The sequence below is a fragment of the Neovison vison genome, chromosome 9 (assembly GCF_020171115.1).
Source record: "Neovison vison isolate M4711 chromosome 9, ASM_NN_V1, whole genome shotgun sequence".
NCBI lineage: Eukaryota > Metazoa > Chordata > Mammalia > Carnivora > Mustelidae > Neogale > Neogale vison.
Window position 1 is genome coordinate 99,406,647 of NC_058099.1, and position 17,313 is coordinate 99,423,959.

The 17,313-nt window shown below is 46.8% G+C and overlaps 1 protein-coding gene across 3 annotated transcripts in view; it reads left to right on the plus strand.

Annotated features, from left to right (window-relative positions):
• The first annotated feature begins 1,074 nt into the window (after nt 1-1,074).
• Nucleotides 1,075-17,313, plus strand: part of SPIN1 (spindlin 1) — a 78,119-nt gene continuing 61,880 nt past the window's right edge. For all 3 annotated transcript variants that reach the window (XM_044266081.1, XM_044266083.1, XM_044266084.1), the window contains exon 1: nt 1,075-1,151. The gene's annotated coding sequence lies outside the window, so the exon portion shown is untranslated. The remainder of the gene's footprint in view (nt 1,152-17,313) is intronic.

Genomic DNA, 17,313 nt, shown 5'->3' on the forward strand with positions numbered 1-17,313 from the left:
GGCAAGGCGCCCCCACGGCCGTCCCCGGCCTCACCCGCGCGCGGCAGGACGTCTCGCGGCGTAAATGCCAGCAGGACGAGGGCCGCGCGCCCGCGGAAGCCCTCCCGCCACGCGAAAACGAAACTTCCCAGGATGCTTGGCTTCCGGCGCAGGCCGCGGCGCCCGACCCCGGGGCTCCGCGCCCCGAACATCGCCCCCTCCCGGAGCGCACCTGGGGCCCGGCCCCGCCCCGCCGCCCCGGGCCCCGCCCCGCCCCACGGCCCCCGGCGCCCGCAGGTGAGACGCGCGCCAGGCCTCGCCCCTCGGCCCCGCCCCGGCCGCCCACGCCGCCACCTGGCCAGAGCGGCGCCAGGTCCGCCCAGCTCGGTCCCGCACGCCCAGGCGCCAGGTGAGCGGCGCCAGGCCCCAGCGCCCAGCGGGCCCAGCCCTGCTCCCTCCCTCCCCGCCGCCAGGTGAGAGCGGTACTAAGCCCGCCCTGCTCTGTTCACCGCCAACCCCGCCGCCAGGTGAGCAGCTCCAAGCCCTGCCCCGCCGCCAGGCCCCGTCCCGCGCCGTCCCCTCCCATCCCCTCGGCCGCCAGGTGAGTGGCGCCATTGCCCGCCGCGCCGCCCACCAAGTCCCGCCCCGCCGCAGACCCCGGTCCGGCTTCATCTCGCCCCGCCCTCCCTGCCGCCAGGTGCGCGGCTCCAGGCCCCGCCCGCCGCCCTCCAGGCCCCACCCAGACGCCAGAGCCCTGCCGCGCTCCGTCCCGCCCCACCTGCCTCGTCGCCGGGTGAGTAGCGCCCAGCCCGGCTCCCGGGACTCCTCCCACTGCCACGCCAGGCCCCGCCCCGCTTCCAGGTGAGCGTCGCCGGATCCAGTCCGGGCTCCAGGCCGAGCCCCGCTGCCCCCCAGGCCCCGCCCGGCCTCCAGGCCCCACCCGCTGCTATGGCGCCTGCGCAATGCGGCCCGTCAGGCCGGGGCCGGGCGGCGCGGCCGGCGCAGTCGGCAGGCGCAGTGCGCGTGCGCCGTGCGGCCGGGGGCGGGCGGCGGCGGCCGCGGAGCGGAGCGGGGGCGGGGCGGCGCCGTCTGGCTCGGTCGGGCCGGGGCGGGAGTGTGGCGCGGGACGGCGGGGCCCGCAGGCTGCGGACGGCGGCCTGGGCGGCCGGCAGGTAAGACCCGCGCGTCGCCGGGGAGCGGGCGCCGCTCGGGAGGGAGGGGGCGCGGGCGGGGCGCGCTGCGGGCGGCAGCGCCCGGGGAGTGGCGGTCGGGCCGCGGCGCATTGTCCGGGCGCGGGCGGCGCCTGCACAGCGCCCCCTGCCGGCCGGGCCGCGGGGCGGGGGGCCCCGGGCTCGGGCCGCGCGCCTTTGTTCGCCGCCCCCGCCAACATGGCGGCCGCCCGGCCCGCCCGGCCGCGGGCCCCGCGCGCTTTGTTCCGCAGGCCTGGGCGCCGGCGGGCGGGGGGCGGCGGGGGCGGGGCGCAGGAGCGTTGCATAACCCGCCGGGCGGGGCGGGGGACGGGACCCCCGGGCGGGGGCGGGGCGGTGGGGGGAGGGGCGGGGCGGGGCCGCCCGTCCGTCCGTCCTCCCTCCTTCCCTGCGGGCTCGGGTTGTCTCCAGTCCGGGCCGGGGTCTTCCCCTCGCGCCCTCTCATCCCGGGTGACCTTGAGCGCGCTGCGCCGGGGGCGCCGGGATGAGCCGCACGGCGCGGAAGCTTGCGCAGTGCCCGGGGTGGGCTGGCGCGCCTCCCCGGACCTGGTTTTGGGGGCCCGCGGTGGAAAGGGCCTGGAGGTGGGCGCCCCGCGTCTCTCGGTGCAGCGGCTTGTAGTGGTGTGTGTGCCGGCTGGTTCGTGTCTGGACAGGGAATTTCCGTGCACGTTGGGGCGGCGCACGCGGGTGGTGGGGCTGTGTTGGCGAGTCCATCAAGAGGCCGCGCAGGACACCCTCAGCCGTGTGACGTGCGTGGAGCCGGGACCACAGGCCTGCCCAAATGCGAGCACCTGTAACTTTCTTCTGTTGGAATTTTCTGGAAGGAGCTCTGCAGTCTGGAAGGGTGGACGGAGAGCGCAGTCACTGCCTTCTGCACAGCTTTTGTTAGGAAAGCCTGCACTTGGGTGTTCCCAGGGCGGGCCGAGTTCGTGAAGGCCCTTCAGAGGTGGTGGCATTTCAGTCAGGGTCAGAGGAAAGGGGGAGGCTTCCTCCGCCTTGGTGGGTGGGCAGCACCCCCACGTTAGGGTCGCCGGGAATTTGCAGAACATTCATTCTTAGACTTGATGATAGCAAGTGAAAGTCGCACAGTTTGTGTCAGAATTACAGATGGTGGGTATTAGTTTCTTGTGAGAAATAAAATAGGATTTTATTTTTCATCTTGAGTAGCGAAGTGATGTTAAGATGCTGCCAAATGGGTAAGGCAAGAAAAGGCCTTCTCCTTGTTCTTTATGTTCAGCACAGAAATTTTTTAAAAAGACTTCGGCGGGTCCCAGGAATTTTGCTAGTGCTGCCCTGTCAGCACCCTCCGTTCCCAGTTCAGAATACAGTAGCAGTATTGACTTAGTTTTGGAATATGGGAAGCGCTGTTGCTTAAGGTAGTGTTTGTTATTTATTTATGTATGTATTGATTTGACAGAGAGGGAAAGCGAGAGCACGAGCTGGGGGAGCAGCAGGCAGAGGCAGAGGGAAAACAGGTTCTCAGCTGAGCAAGGAGCCTGTTTTAGGGCTCTGTGTCAGGACCCTGAGATGGTGACTTGAGCTGAAGGCAGACGCCTAGCCTTCTGAGCTACCCAGTGCCCTTTAAGGTAGTGTTTGTGATGCTAGTTCTGAGAGATGCTACAGGAAAAACAAAGGGTTCCTTGGTCACCTCAGTTTGGGAAACAGTGCTGCTTTCTCTCCTCCCTTAGGGTCAGAGTTAACCGCATCAAATACTGTAGTACTGTTTCCATAGTTGGCTGCAGATCTCGTTTTGTTTTCCTTCTGCACCCATGAAATCCAGGTAACAATGAAACATTGGTGATTGCTCTCCTCAAAGTGCATCTTAGGTAATTTACATACCTGTACCTTCATTGGGAACTGGGAGGTTGGTGCGGTTTGTGAGTGCGTGTGCATCTCATGGACAGTATCTCAGATCTGGCTCTTAGTCTTAAGATATGAGAGTCATTAATTTTGATGTTGTAAGTGGAGAAATTTAATTACAGTGTTTTCATTTCCCGGTGACTTCACCTGATTGCGCACACACTCATAGCTTGACTTGCTGCACTTCTTAATTTTTAGCATTTTTTCCTGGTACATTAAAAATATGTGGCAAAGATACTATATCTGAAGGGTTAATCATATGGGTTATTTATAGATTAAAAACAATGTTGTTGAGTATATCTTTTAGTTTAGTTAACAGAGTCTTTATTGCTGAGAAAGAGCAGTCAATACGTATCTACATAAATACTTATATTTACTGATGCCTTAATTAAATGTTTTCTTTGCTGTTCCTTGAATGAGAAGAACTTGGAGGAGGGAATCAATTATTTTGCCCAAGTATTTTGTTCTATTTGGCAGACATGGTGTTGTGAAAAGGCTGTAGACTCTGGAGTTGGCCTTGGAGATAGCATGGCCTTCAGCTCTGGAGAGTCTGGGTGGAAATCCAGCCCCACAGGTGACTGGTCTGAAGCCACACAGATGATCCTGCCTACCTCATGGACTTGCCATTTCTCAGCTGTGAACTGGGAGGAGACGCGCCCCACAAGGCTGTTGCAAGAATTAAGTGGATTTGTAGGGTTCTCAGGGCAGTCCTGAAATGCAGTCACCACTGCCAGTCATTGTTGATTTCCTTTCCTTCCTGCTTTTGAACTTTGCTGTAGTTACTAGCATGGTGTCTTTAATGTTGAGGTGAACGGTTTACTTAGTTACGTGCCAGTATTCAATGTAATTTTAATTCTTTGTTGGGTGCTTATGGCCTTAAAATTGCCGTAAGTTCTTACTAAAATGCATCATGTGTGGACATAATACATAAAGATGTGCCCTTGTAGACCTACCGTCTGGTAGAGAAGATAGGCATGTACACCATGAGGGAGTTTGATGCTGAGGGCATCTGGAAGAGAAGGCAGTGCTCCAGCAAGGTCAAGAGTGCAGAGCAAGAGAGCAGTGAAGTCCGGGTGGAGGGACAGCAGCAGCAGAGGCACGTGGAGGGTATTTGAGACCATCCTGGATTTGAATCCCAACCAAAGATTGACCTGTGTTAGCGTTTACTTGTATGAGTGTGTTTGTCTGTTGAACACGTCGAGAACATCTACTTCATCAAGTGTCAGCCTCTAGGGCTCTGTAGTGGGTGCACCTTGGGCACCGATGATGGTGATGATGACGTTATCACTGCTGACATCACCTGTAGTTCACATGGCCGGTGTTTGTGGCATGAAGTCAGGAGCAGCTTTTACATAATTCTGCGTGTAAAGGCGGCTGGTGTGGGCAAAGCCTTTGGAAGGCATTACCAGCCTGAAAGGTGGCGCTGGAGGAATCTGCTGGCGCAGGCTCTCTAGTCCAGCCTGTGGGAGGTGGCGGATGAAGTCATTTGGGATGAGGGGAATTGGTCTGGAGTCACTAGAATGTTAAATGTGTTGAGTTTTGGGGGCAGGAGGGGTGGAGGGAGAAGGGTCCATTCAACGTGGATGTCGTTTTAGCCAGTATTGACAGTGTAATTAAAGGGACTAGTAAAGCATTTTTTATACCATTGTAGATATTTTTAGACTGTAGTACCGTCTTTTTTTTAAAAAAAAAAGGCAGGGACTCCTGGCTGGCTCAGTTGGAAGAGCATGTGACTCTTTATTTATTTATTAATTTATTATTTTTAAACATTTAATTTAATTTAAATTTTGTGTGTCTGTGTGTGTGTTCCAAAATTCATTTATGCTCCACACCCAGTGCTCCATGTAATACGTGCCCTCCCACAATACCCACCACCAGGCTCACCTAGCCCTCTCCCTTCCAAAACCCTGTTTGTTTCTGAGTCCACAGTCTCTCATGGTTGGTCTCCCCCTCTGATTTCCCCCAACTCACTTCTCTCCATCTCCCAATGTCCTCTGTGTTATTCCTTAGAACATGTGACTCTTGATCCTTAGGGTCATGAGTTCAAGCCCCACATTGGATTTAGAAATGACTTAAATAAAAATAAACCAGGTGGAACAACTTTTTTTTTTAAACTTAGATTATATTTGTTTATAATAAGTTCAGTTTGCTTATAGTTACATCCTTATAGCGTAGGTGTAATTTTGGACCTGTTTGTGTTTAAATGAGCTCTGTAGTCCTAGATACATGAATCTATGTTTATAGATTTATATGTGAATGTATGTTTATATATTAGCTAGTTATATAGCTTAATCTTAATTAGCTAGTTATATATCAATATTAATTAAAATATTAATTGCTTAATATAATAATATTAATTAATCTTACTTAATATTAATAGGTCCTGACAAGTGATCAGAATGTCCTTTTTCTTGTGTACAGGGTTGGGTTGTTAGTTTCTTTTTGCTTTTTTCTCTTTTGAAACCACTGTGGACCCATGGATTTTTGTGTATTCAGTGTGTTTTAATCAAGTAGGCCTCATTTTCCTCACTTGGGCGGGTGCAGTTCCTTTCAGCTGACTCTCTTTCCTTGGATGCCACCCCATTCATCTTTGAACCGGTTGTTGCTCTCTGATATTAGATGTCTAAGACTTTGTGCTTTCCTAATCAGCTAGTTCTTTCTGCTCCTTCTATTGGGGTTGGAACTTAGATACCAAAATCTGGTGCAGTGGGTCTGTATTGCTACTGGGATGTCTCTACTCTCATTGGACAGAGTGGGAAATACATAAAATTTGATTTTATATTGGTATTTTCCATTTAAATGTAACATTTAACATTGCAGGGTTTTTACTTTATCATTTTTTCTGTAACGTCGAAGATTTGCATTCTTTGCAACTTTGCTTTCATTGTTCTGCAGTATATAAATGATGTTTGAAAACACCAATAACAAAGTGTTGTATTTCATTACAGTTCTTCTGTTCTTAAAAGTTCTTAAACTGCGTCCATGTATGGATGCACAGTTGATGTTCTGAATTATGACTTAAAAATTTTTTTTTCTGATGATGTTACCAGTTTAATTGCTAGTTTGGCTTATTTGTATGAAATCTTTATTTATTTATTTATTTTTTAAAAGATTTTATTTGTTTATTTGGCAGACAGAGATCACAGGTAGGCAGAGAGGCAGGCAGAAGAGAGGAGGAAGCAGGCTCACTGCTGAGCAGAAAGCCCAATGCGGGGCTCCATTTCAGGACCCTTGGATTATGACCTGAGCCGAAGGCAGACTCTTTAACCCACTGAGCCGTCCAGGCGTCCCAAAATCTTTAGGTTTTAAGTGTTTCATTAATTTTTGTTTAATGTACTTTTTAAAATGTTAGTATGTAAAATGTGTGTGTAGTTCAAAAGTCAAAGCTGTGGTAGAAAGGTGTGCTCATAGTTCTTCCATTGCTGTCCCTGCACCATTCCCATTGTGCCCCGTTTTTATTTCTGGTTTATTCTCCCAGTGTTTCATTTTTGCAAATAGAATCCCGGACTCATATTTTTATTTCCTTTTCGTTTTTAAACAGACGGTAGAGCTCAACACTGTTCTTTATTTTTAATTAATATATTGTGAAGATTGCTTTGTATAAGCTCTTTTCCATTTTTTTGTGCTTGTAGCTTCCTGAATGATGAACATGGATTGTTGATATTCTGTTGCTTTTATAAATGTTGCTGCAGGGAATAACCTTATGGATATGTTTTTGTATTTGTGCACATTTAGCTTTAAGATAGTGAGATTGTTGGGTAAAAGATAGATGTGTTTGAAATTTGTTTAGTGTCAAAAAATTAGAGTTTAAAAAGTTGGATCTGATTATGTCATCCTTTTACTTAAAGCTCTCAATGGCTTTAAGTACTGAACTTGGTGCCGTGATCTCAGGGGTGCACCTGATGTCTGTTCTTCGGCCCCTCAGCCGCGTCTGACAGCACATCTCCCCTGGCTTTCCGTGCCCCAGCCGTGCTTGTCAGTCTTCTGTGCCGGCATCTTCTCCACAGAAGGCACTGGTTCTTTTTCCTTTGCCTGGATTTTTTTTTTTTTTTTTTTTGTCCTGTTGTAGTTCTTCCTCGTCTTCTTTTAGAGTTTGTATCAAGCACCACCTTTTTCATGAGATTCTTCTTGCGTGAGTTTGCAGATTTTCATGAGAAAGGCAACAGTCTGAAGAACTCTGTGTCCATCACACGTTACAACAGCCATCAGTTTTCTGAAGTTCTTGGGTTGTGTTCTTGACTTTCCTGTAGTCAGGCTCGCTTGTTAGAGACAGTGCTGTCCTTATTGCTACTTACCAAAATTACAGTGTAAATTAATGTAACTTAGTGAGTTTTTCTTTTCTCTAGGAAGTTGAGCTTTATGAAAGCAGAGACTGTTCCTGGTTTTGCCTCTAATTACTTTTCTAGTTCTCAGCTCAGTGCCTTGGTTGTTGAGTGCTCAAACCTCCTGGGCAGTTGTCTAAGGAAAGATGTTGTGTAGTTACGTCTGGTCTGCTGTATGAGACAAGATGGAAGCTTTGTCTGTTGTGATGCCTCTGACTTTGGTCTTGGAGCTGACTGCGCACATGGCCCAGGAGGTGGGACTCTCAGGGAACCTGGGTAAAAGATGAGCCACCGTAGCAGCCTTGCCAGGCCAGCCGTATCTGGTCTCAGTGAGGGGAACCAGCAGGTGGGTGGAAGAAGGCTCCAGACGTGCTGTGGTGTGTGCTGCACCCTCTGCCCACTGTATCAGCAGCTCTCTTGGGGCCCAAACCAGAAACAGGAAAGGAAGTTCTGAGGAATGTGGTTCAGTCTAGCCAAGTTAAAACATAACAGAGCAAAATGATGATCTCAGGGTTTTAAATTCCATCTCGGGTTCCATGTAAGAGACCTTAAAGTTTCTGCGAAGGCCCTAAAAAATGCAAATTGAATTCCAAATTCCTAAACCAAAGCAATGATAAGAAGTGGAATCCTAAAAATTGGATTAAGAAATGTGGGGTCAGAGTCTGATTAAGCTGGAGACCTACTGAATTCTTCTGTGCTACTTTTGGCAGTAGAAGCAGCTTTTCCAACCCTTGTGTGGGGAACTTAATCTCCCTTTGCCTGGCAAACCGGTAATTGCCTGCCCTCCCCCAAGGATCGACCCAGCAGGCCCCAAAGTGGGAGGTATAGAGTGTGACTCAGGAGGAGATCCAAAAGATTGTCTGGTTTGCCCTTATATAGGTAGGACCTGGGGAGTATTTGTGGGAATGGATCTTAAGGGTGGAAGGGACAAGAAGGTGGGTTAGGCAGAATTTGTTGGTAAGGGCTTATCAGCAGGCATTCTGGTATCAGTTTGGTAGCTCGAGGGATTAGAATGCTGGTTGATTGCCTGAAACAAATCAAAAGGTGGTCTGTCAGAGCCGAGCTGGAATGCCAGGACGGACGGTGTTGGTATACCAGGAGGAAGAAGGCATCTTAAGGCTCAGGGAGATTGGAGTGTTGGAGCAGCCTTGTTGTGAAAGATCTACTCACCCAGCCTAGGAGGATGTAGATGCCTTGTACTGCGGTTTGCGAGGGGCCCCCAGCCTACAGAGCTCCCGTCACTTTCCTCAGTGGGAACTGAGGATTCATAAATGTGGTGGTGATAGTTGGATCCTGGAGTGGCATGTCTATGGAATGGCCTTGTTTTATTGTATTTTATGTATTTTTATTTTACTTTATTTTATTTGAGAGAGAGTGTGAGTAGGGTGGGGGGCAGAGGGAGAAGCAGACTTCCCTGCTGAGCAGGAGCATGATGTTTAACCACCCAGATGTCCCGTATTTATTATTATTTTTTTAAGATCTGTTTATTTTTATAGACAGAGCAAGTAAGCAAGCTGGAGGAGAGGGAGAGAGAATTTCCAGCAGACCCCCCCCCCACACTGGTTATGGGGCTCCATCCTGTGACTCTGAGACCATGACCTGAGTTGAAATCAAGAGTTGGAAGCTCAATCGACTGAGCCACCCATGTGCCCTGGAATAGTTTTGGTTTAATTTAGAATTAATGTTTGGGTTGCACCTACCAGTAATTTCTTTGGCTTATTCTGGTATTTAATCTTAAGAAGTTTTTTTTTTAAATTGACTCAGTAAAAGACAGAAGTGATACTATGTGCTTCCACTTAAAGTTAAATTTTTTTTTTTTTTAAGATTTTATTTATTTATTTGACAGAGAGAGATCACAGGTAGGCAGAGAGGCAGGCAGAGAGAGAGAGAGGAGGAAGCAGGCTCCCCGCCGAGCAGAAAGCCCGATGCGGGACTCGATCCCAGGACCCTGAGATCATGACCTGAGCCGAAGGCAGCGGCTTAACCCACTGAACCACCCAGGCGTTAATTTTTTAAAGATTATTTGCGTATTTGTGACAGAGAGCACAAGCAGGGGAGGGAGCAGCAGGCAGACCAGGCTGAGGGGGAAGCAGGCTCCCTGGTGAGCAAGGAACCCCATGTGGGACTCGATGCCAGGACCCTGAGATCATGACCTGAGCTGAAGGCAGATGTTTAACCCACTGAGCCACCCAAGTGTCCCATTTTTCATAATTTCTAAGGTATTAGTCTAATACGATAGAATTAACCTAAGGTATACAGTTTTTCAATAAATTATGTCATTGGTGGGACTGTAATTTGATAGAACCTTGTTGGAAAGTAGTTTCACTATATTTTGACACTTTTCAAAAAAAAAGATTTTATTTTAGAGAAATTTTAGGGAGAAAATTTTAAGCAGACTCCCTGCTGAGTACAGAGCTTGATACAGGGGTGGATCCCAGGATCCTGAGATTATGATCTGAGCAGAAACCGAGAGTTCAATGCTTAATTGACTGAGCCACTCAAGCGTCCCTATATTTAGATGTTTCTAAACGTCTATACTGTTGTGCTTTGCTGTTCCACTGATAGGAATTAGTTGTACAGGTGCATTTGCCATGAGGACGCAAATCTGTATGTGTAAGATTTTTCATGATTGTAATTGCGATATAACTAATTTGAAACACCTGTCCAGTGTTGGGGTTAGGGCAAAATAAGTGAATTTTATATCCATACACTAGACTGTCCTGTTACTATTACAAATAAGAGGAAAATTTTACTGTACTCTGTGGGAAACAAAATACCTAGTAAGAAGGAAGTTACAGAACTGTGTTTGCATTGCTTGTATATGTGTGTTTTAAGATGTGTGTATGTCTTTGTGTCTGTGCTTTAAGTGTTTGCATAATAGTATGTTTGATTCACAGCAATCTTATAATTGGTTAATTCTGGGGGTGGGCTGGTCGAGGAAGGCAAGAGGAGGGTTCTGGCTAACACAGTAACAATTTGGCTCTAAATGGCACACTCTGAGTTAATAGTAGCAGATTTACCTTCCCTTTGAGAACTGTTGACTTCACAGTCTTGCTTTTTCTTTCCAGTGTGTGTGTGTGAGATGCCTAGAAGTAGTGGTACATTCCCCGTCTGGGACACACTAACTGGGACTAGTCAGGAATTTCATGTATGTGGTCACTAGAGTTGCAGTTTCATGTATGTGTTGTACTATTCATGGGACTTCATTCTCAATGAACATTGGAATGTTTCCAGCTTGAGATTGTTAGTTCAGGTTTGTTTGTTTGCTTATTTATTTATTTGTTTATTTAAAAGATCTTATTTGAGGGAGGGAGAGCGAGAGCAACAATACCAAATACTGGCGAGGATGTAGAGAGCAGAGGGGGAAGGGACAGAGGGAGAGGGAAAAGCGGACTCCCCACTGAGCACCCTGGTCAGGGCTTGGCTCCAGAACCCAGGGATCATGTCCTGAACTGATGGCAAATGCTGAATTGACTGAGCCACGCAGGTGTCCCAAGTTGGGATCAGATTTGGATGTAGCGGAGGGAATCCGTGTGTGGGCGCTGCCGTCACCTTGGGGGTCTGCTGCATGTGGAGGAGGAGGGGTGAAGAGTGTTTGGGAGGCAGTCTGAGGACCGCCGTGCGGTTCTGAGAAAGTTAGGCAAGGCCAGTGAGGAGTCTTCAGCCAGAGTTGGGAGTCATAAGGGTCCCTTGTCCTTCAGGAGTAAGCCTGCTTTAGTGTTCTGCTTGTGGCTGGCCATTGGCTAGAAGCAGCCTGTGGGAAGTGTGGTGCTGGTGCGGAGCGTGTTGGTGGGTTCAGAGTGGAGCAGCTCCCCATGGTAGGTGATCAAGAGGCTCACCTGAGTGGACTTGCTGTGACCTTTTGGGTATACGCTGACTGCATACGTTCGTGTTCGGTACACTTAGGAGTAGAATTGCTGAGTCATGGAGTAGGTCTGTGTTCACTATTGGTAGATAATGCCAGACTTTTCCAAAGTGGATGTATCAGTTTCTTTTCTTCTTTTTTTAAATTTTTATTAAAAAAATTTTTATAATGATTTTATTTATTTATTTGAGAGAGAGAATGCGAGCGAGCATGAGAGGAGCGAGGTCGGCGGGGAACAGACTCCCCGCCGAGCACGGAGTCCGACGCGGGACTCGGTCCTGGGACTCCAGGATCATGACCTGAGCCGAAGGCAGTCGCCCGACCAACTGAGCCACCCAGGCGCCCCCGATGTACCAGTTTCTATTCTTACACAGTGAATGAATGTGCCCTGGTGGCTCTCTACATCCTCGCCAGTATTTGGTATTGTTGGTCTTCGTAATTGTAGTCGTTAGTGCTTGTGTGGTTGTAGCTGGTTCCTGCTTCCTCAGTTAGATGTGGCCGTGTATTTATCTCGGTCAGTGGAATGTGAGCAGAAGAGACTCTTCGAATAAACTTGGAGAGCAGTGGTGAGATGTGCCACATCCCCTTCCTCCTGCCAGTGATGTTTCCAGATGCAGCTTCCTGCAGTGCTGGTCTTGGTGTGTCTACAGTGAGCAGAAACCAGAGGGCCGTACAAGAGGGGTGGGGTGGAGAGAAGAGGAGGAGTGGGAGGGTAGGGGGTGGGAAGTGGGAATTATTTTGGGTTAAGTTTTCTTAATTAAGATTTGTGGGGTTTGTAACCAAAGGATACTTAACATAACCTGACAAATCTTTTTTTTTTTTTTTAAGACTTTATTTTTTTAAAAGACTTTATTTATTTGACAGAGAGAGATCACAAGTAGGCGGAGCGGGGGTGGGGGGGAAGGAAAGCAGGCTCCCCGCTGAGCAGAGAGCCTGATGCGGGGCTCAATCCCTGGACCCTGAGCTCATGACCTGAGCGGAAGGCAGAGGCTTAACCCACTGAGCCAGCCACCCAGGTGCCCCAAAAAGACTATTTTTAAGAGCATTTTTTTTTTTTTTAAGATTTTATTTATTTGTTTGACAGGGATCACAAGTAGGCAGAGAGTCAGGTGGGGGGTGGGTGGGGGAAGCAGGCTTCCTGCTGAGCAGAGAGCCTGATTTGGGGCTCAATCCCAGGACCCCAGGATCATGACCGGAGCTGAAGGCAGAGGCTTTCACTGAGCCACCCAGGTGCCCATTTTAAGAGCAGTTTTAAGTTCACAGCAAAATTGAGCAGAAAATAGAGTTCGCCTGTATCTCCCTATTCCCTGACCACCTCGGCCTGCCCAGCCTCCCCCATTGTCAACATCCTGCACCAGATTGTATGTTTGTTACAATCACCGAACCTTTGTTGACACATCATCACCATTCTAAGTCCGTAGTTTTATGTTAGTATTTACTGTTGATGGTGTATATTCTATGAGTTTTGATAAATATGCGGTATGTATCCACCATTATAGTTGTCATACACAGTGGTCTCACTGTTCTTAGAATCCTCTCTGTTCTGCATATATATAAAGATTTAATTAATTTATTTGGGGGGTAGAGCATGTGAGCGTGGTGAAGGGGAGAGGGAGAAACAGATGCCCTGCTGAGCAGGGAGCCTGATGTGAGGCTCGATCCTGGGACTCTGGGGTCATGACATGAGCTGAAGGCAGACACTTAACCCACTGAGCCACGCAGGCACTTCTCTTTCTATGTTTCTATCTTAATTCTGTTGTGGTCAGAACACTATTTAAAAGCCTATGAAATTAAAAAAAAAATTTTTTTTTAAGATTTTATTTATTTATTTGACAGACAGAGATCACAAGCAGGCAGAGAGGCAGTCAGAGAGAGAGAGAGAGAGAGAGAGGAGGAAGCGGGCTCCCTGCTGAGCAGAGAGCCCGATGCGGGACTCGATCCCAGGACCCCAAGATCATGACCCGAGCCGAAGGCAGCGGCTTAATCTACTGAGCCACCCAGGCGCCCCAAAAGCTTATGAAATTTTTGAAGCTTGCTTTATAGCCCAGCATGTGATCAATTTTTGTAAATATCCAGTGTGTGCTTGGAAAGAATGTGCTTCTCAGTTTGTTGGATGCAGTGCCTATGTGTTAGTTCAACTTGGTTAGTCATGTTGAATGTAACATCCTCACTAGCTTTTCCTTTTAGTCTCCTGGTTGTATGGCTTAGCAACAGAAATGTATTAATATTGTGATCTTGCATTTATCTGTTCCTCCTTAGTTTGATAGTTTTTGCTTTATATATTTTGAGGATATATTGTTAGGTGCATACATATTTTATTTATTTATTTATTTATTTATTTATTTTTAAAGATTTTATTTATTTATTTGACAGAGAGAGCTCACAGGTAGACGGAGAGGCAGGCAGAGAGAGAGACAGAGAGGGAGAGAGAGGGAAGCAGGCCCCCTGCCAAGCAGAGAGCCCGATGCGGGACTCGATCCCAGGACCCTGAGATCATGACCTGAGCCGAAGGCAGCGGCTTAACCCACTGAGCCACCCAGGCATACGTATTTAGAATTGTATGTCTTCCTCATCAGTTGACTTTTTTTTTTTTTTTTTAAAGATTTTATTTATTTATTTGAGAGAGAGAGAGAGAGAGAGAATGAGAGAGGTCAGCGGGAGAAGCAGACTCCCTGCGGAGCAGGAAGCCTGATGTGGGGCTCAATCCCAGGACTCCAGGTCATGACCTGAGCCGAAGGCAGTTGCTTAACCAACTGAGCCCCCCAGGCACCCATCAGTTGAGTTTTTAAAACACTATTAAGTGTCCCCCTTTAAGGCAAAAATATTGTTAGGATAAAGTTTATTTAGCTGAATATTAGTGTAGTTGCACTATCTTTTCTCTGGTTAATATGTGTAATGTATGCCTTTTTTTGCCCTTTATTTTCATACTTTCTGTGTACTTGTATTTTGAATGAGTCTGTTGTCAATAATGTATAGTTGGAATTTAAACAATCTAGCCTGACAATATTTCTTACATTTGGAACCTTTGGTCTGTTGACACTTAACAAAATCAATGACATAGTTGGGTTTAAATTTTATCTTAAGTATTTTCTCTTTTTTTTTTTAAGATTTTTATTTATTTATTTGACAGAGAGAAATCACAAGTAGATGGAGAGGCAGGCAGAGAGAGAGAGAGGGAAGCAGGCTCCCTGCTGAGCAGAGAGCCCGATGCGGGACTCGATCCCAGCACCCTGAGATCATGACCTGAGCCGAAGGCAGCGGCTTAACCCACTGAGCCACCCAGGCGCCCCAAGTATTTTCTCTTTATTATACTTTTATACTTGCTTAATGTACTTTTTTCTCTCCTTTTTTGTTTTTCTTTGGTTTCTTTTCTTTTTTTTTTTTTTTTTAAAAGATTTTATTTATTTATTTGACAGACAGATCACAAGTAGGCAGAGAGGCAGGCAGAGAGAGAGGAGGAAGCAGGCTCCCCGCTGAGCAGAGAGCCCGATGTGGGGCTCGATCCCAGGACCCTGAGATCACAACCCGAGCTGAAGGCAGAGGCTTTAACCCACTGAGCCAACCAGGCGCCCCAACCTGGAAGTTTTTTAAAACATCTGCTGTCTTTGATTTCTCAAAATGTAGTATTTTGTTATTTCCCTCTCTTCCTTAAACTCCATTTATCTCATTTTCACTTATATGCCACTGTTGGGTGCCTTTAATTCTGTATCTGTTTTATCTTAAGACATTATTGTATAATCCATAACTATTTGGATTTATCCTTTTCATTGTTTTTCATTCATTGCTATAATTCTAGTCCTCCATCTTTGAACATTGTCCTCCCTGGAGAACAACTGTTTTATTTTTCTTACCCATTGTTACGACTGCTAAAAGTGAATTCTTTGATTATGTTAGCTAAAAATTTCACAAATTAATTTTTTTCCCAAGGCATAATTTTGATGTGTATTGAATTGTCTAACTTGTTGGTTTTCTTCTAAGGTGTTCAAAGAAGTTCCTGAATTACATGTTCAGTTTCTATTCTCTTTATGAGAAGGAAGCTGTCACTCCTGTCTTTTTTTTTTTTTTTTTTTTAAGATGTTATTTATGTATTTGATGGAGAGCAAGAGCACAGGCAGGGGGAGCAGGCAGAGAGAGAGGGAGAAGCAGGCTCCCATCTAAGCAAGAATCCTGATGTGGGGCTCAAACTCCGGATCCTGGGATCATGACCTGAACTGAAGGCAGATATTTAACTGATTGAGCCACCCAGGCGCCTGGGTTTTCTTTTTTTTAAATTTAATTTTTATTTTTTATTATTCAGTTAGCCACTGTAGTATATTAGTTTTGATGTAGTGTTTAGTGATTTGTTAGTTGTGTATAATACCCAGTGCCCCTCACAACACGTGCCCTCCTTAATACCCATCACCGTGTTATCCCATCCCCCCACCCCCTCCCCTCTGAAGCCTTCAGTTTGTTTCCTGGGGTCCATAGTCTCTCATGGTTCATCTCCCCCTCTGATTTCTCCGCCTTTTATGGGTTTTTTTGTGTGTGTGTCTTTGGTTTGCAGCAGTTTTACTATGATCTGTCTAGGTATAGATTTTTATGTATATTTTGTTTTTGCAGGTGTAATCAAGTCTGTACTGAAGTTCTTTTCATTCTTTTGAAAAGTTTGTAGGCACCATCTTTTGTAGTGTAGGCACTACAAAAAAAGTTTGTAGGCACTTGCCTAATACCTCCTTTTCAGAATCCATTTAAAGCATATTAGACCGTCCCAGTTTCTTACCCTCTTCATGCTTCATTCTGAATATTTTCTTCTAATTTCTCTTTGTTCACTAATTTTTAACAAGGTTAGCCTACTGTTAATGTCATCCATTAAATTTATTGTGCCTTTTTTTTTTTTTTTTAACTTCTGGAAAATCGTGTTCTTTGATATTGTGGAAGGTTCAAAATAGCCAGAGTAAAATCAATGAATAATGGAAATAATAATTAGTAAAAGTTTGTTGTGCACCCTCCAGACATGTGTTTGCAAACCAGGAGCACTGAAATCAGAACATGGAAATGAGGTTTAGGGGTATATTGTTATAAAGAAGCTTATATTGTGGGCACCTGGGTGGCTCAGTGGGTTAAGGCCTCTGCCTTCGGCTCAGATCATGATCTCAGGGCCCTGGGATCGAGCCCCGCATCGGGCTCTCTGCACAGCAGGGAGTCTGCTTCCCTTCCTCTCTCTCTGCCTGCCTCTGCCTACTTGTGATCTCTATCAAATAAATGGATAAAATCTTAGCAACAAAAAAAGAAGCTTATATTGTGAGAAGGCAGGGACTGTCTAATTTATACAGTGATTGGTTACAATATTAGAATTTTCCTAAATGACATGGAATTGATCAGCAGTTACCTCATATCAGCCTTGGGAAACAGTTCAAGTTTTGCTTGTGATCTGCAGAGGCACAAGAAAGGAATGGTCCAGATCAAGTTAGCCTTGCCAGGTAAGCTGAATTATGCTTTGCCTGCATGACTAAATTGGTTCTGTCTGCTCAGGGAATCTTCAAGGCTGATCTCTGCTTGTCCTTGATTTTAACAGATTTCCCCCTTTTGGTCATTCACTGAGCAGGCTGAGAATATGACCAACCGCTCGATGGTATTCTTGGTTACAGCGCTGATGGAGTCAGGCCCAAGAGTAAACACATTTGCTGTTTGTATTAGTTGATCATCAGGCTGGAGGTCCATGTGGTCACTGTCCTTGTCAGTTTGGAGTTGTTGATGTCATTGAGTTCTTTATCCTGATGGGTGGTGTTTGTTGTCTTGAGTGGCTGCCGATAGGCACTTAAAACCTTCGGGAGGTTACAGTGCACTAGTCAGGTTAATGAGATGACCGTGAGAAAAACAATAGCCAAAGACTGAAAAATTTCTCAGAGCCAGGATTCCCAGGAGCTAAGATTTAACTAAGCAAATAAATCAAATGGGTTATAATCAGATTCACGTTTTTCCTAAGTCAGTTTACATTTTTTTTAAGTGACTATGTAGAGCAGAACACGATGTATAAGCAAACACTTAATGTTCAAAATACGTAAAACAGGATGAATGAGAGGACGTTGTATTTCAGAAG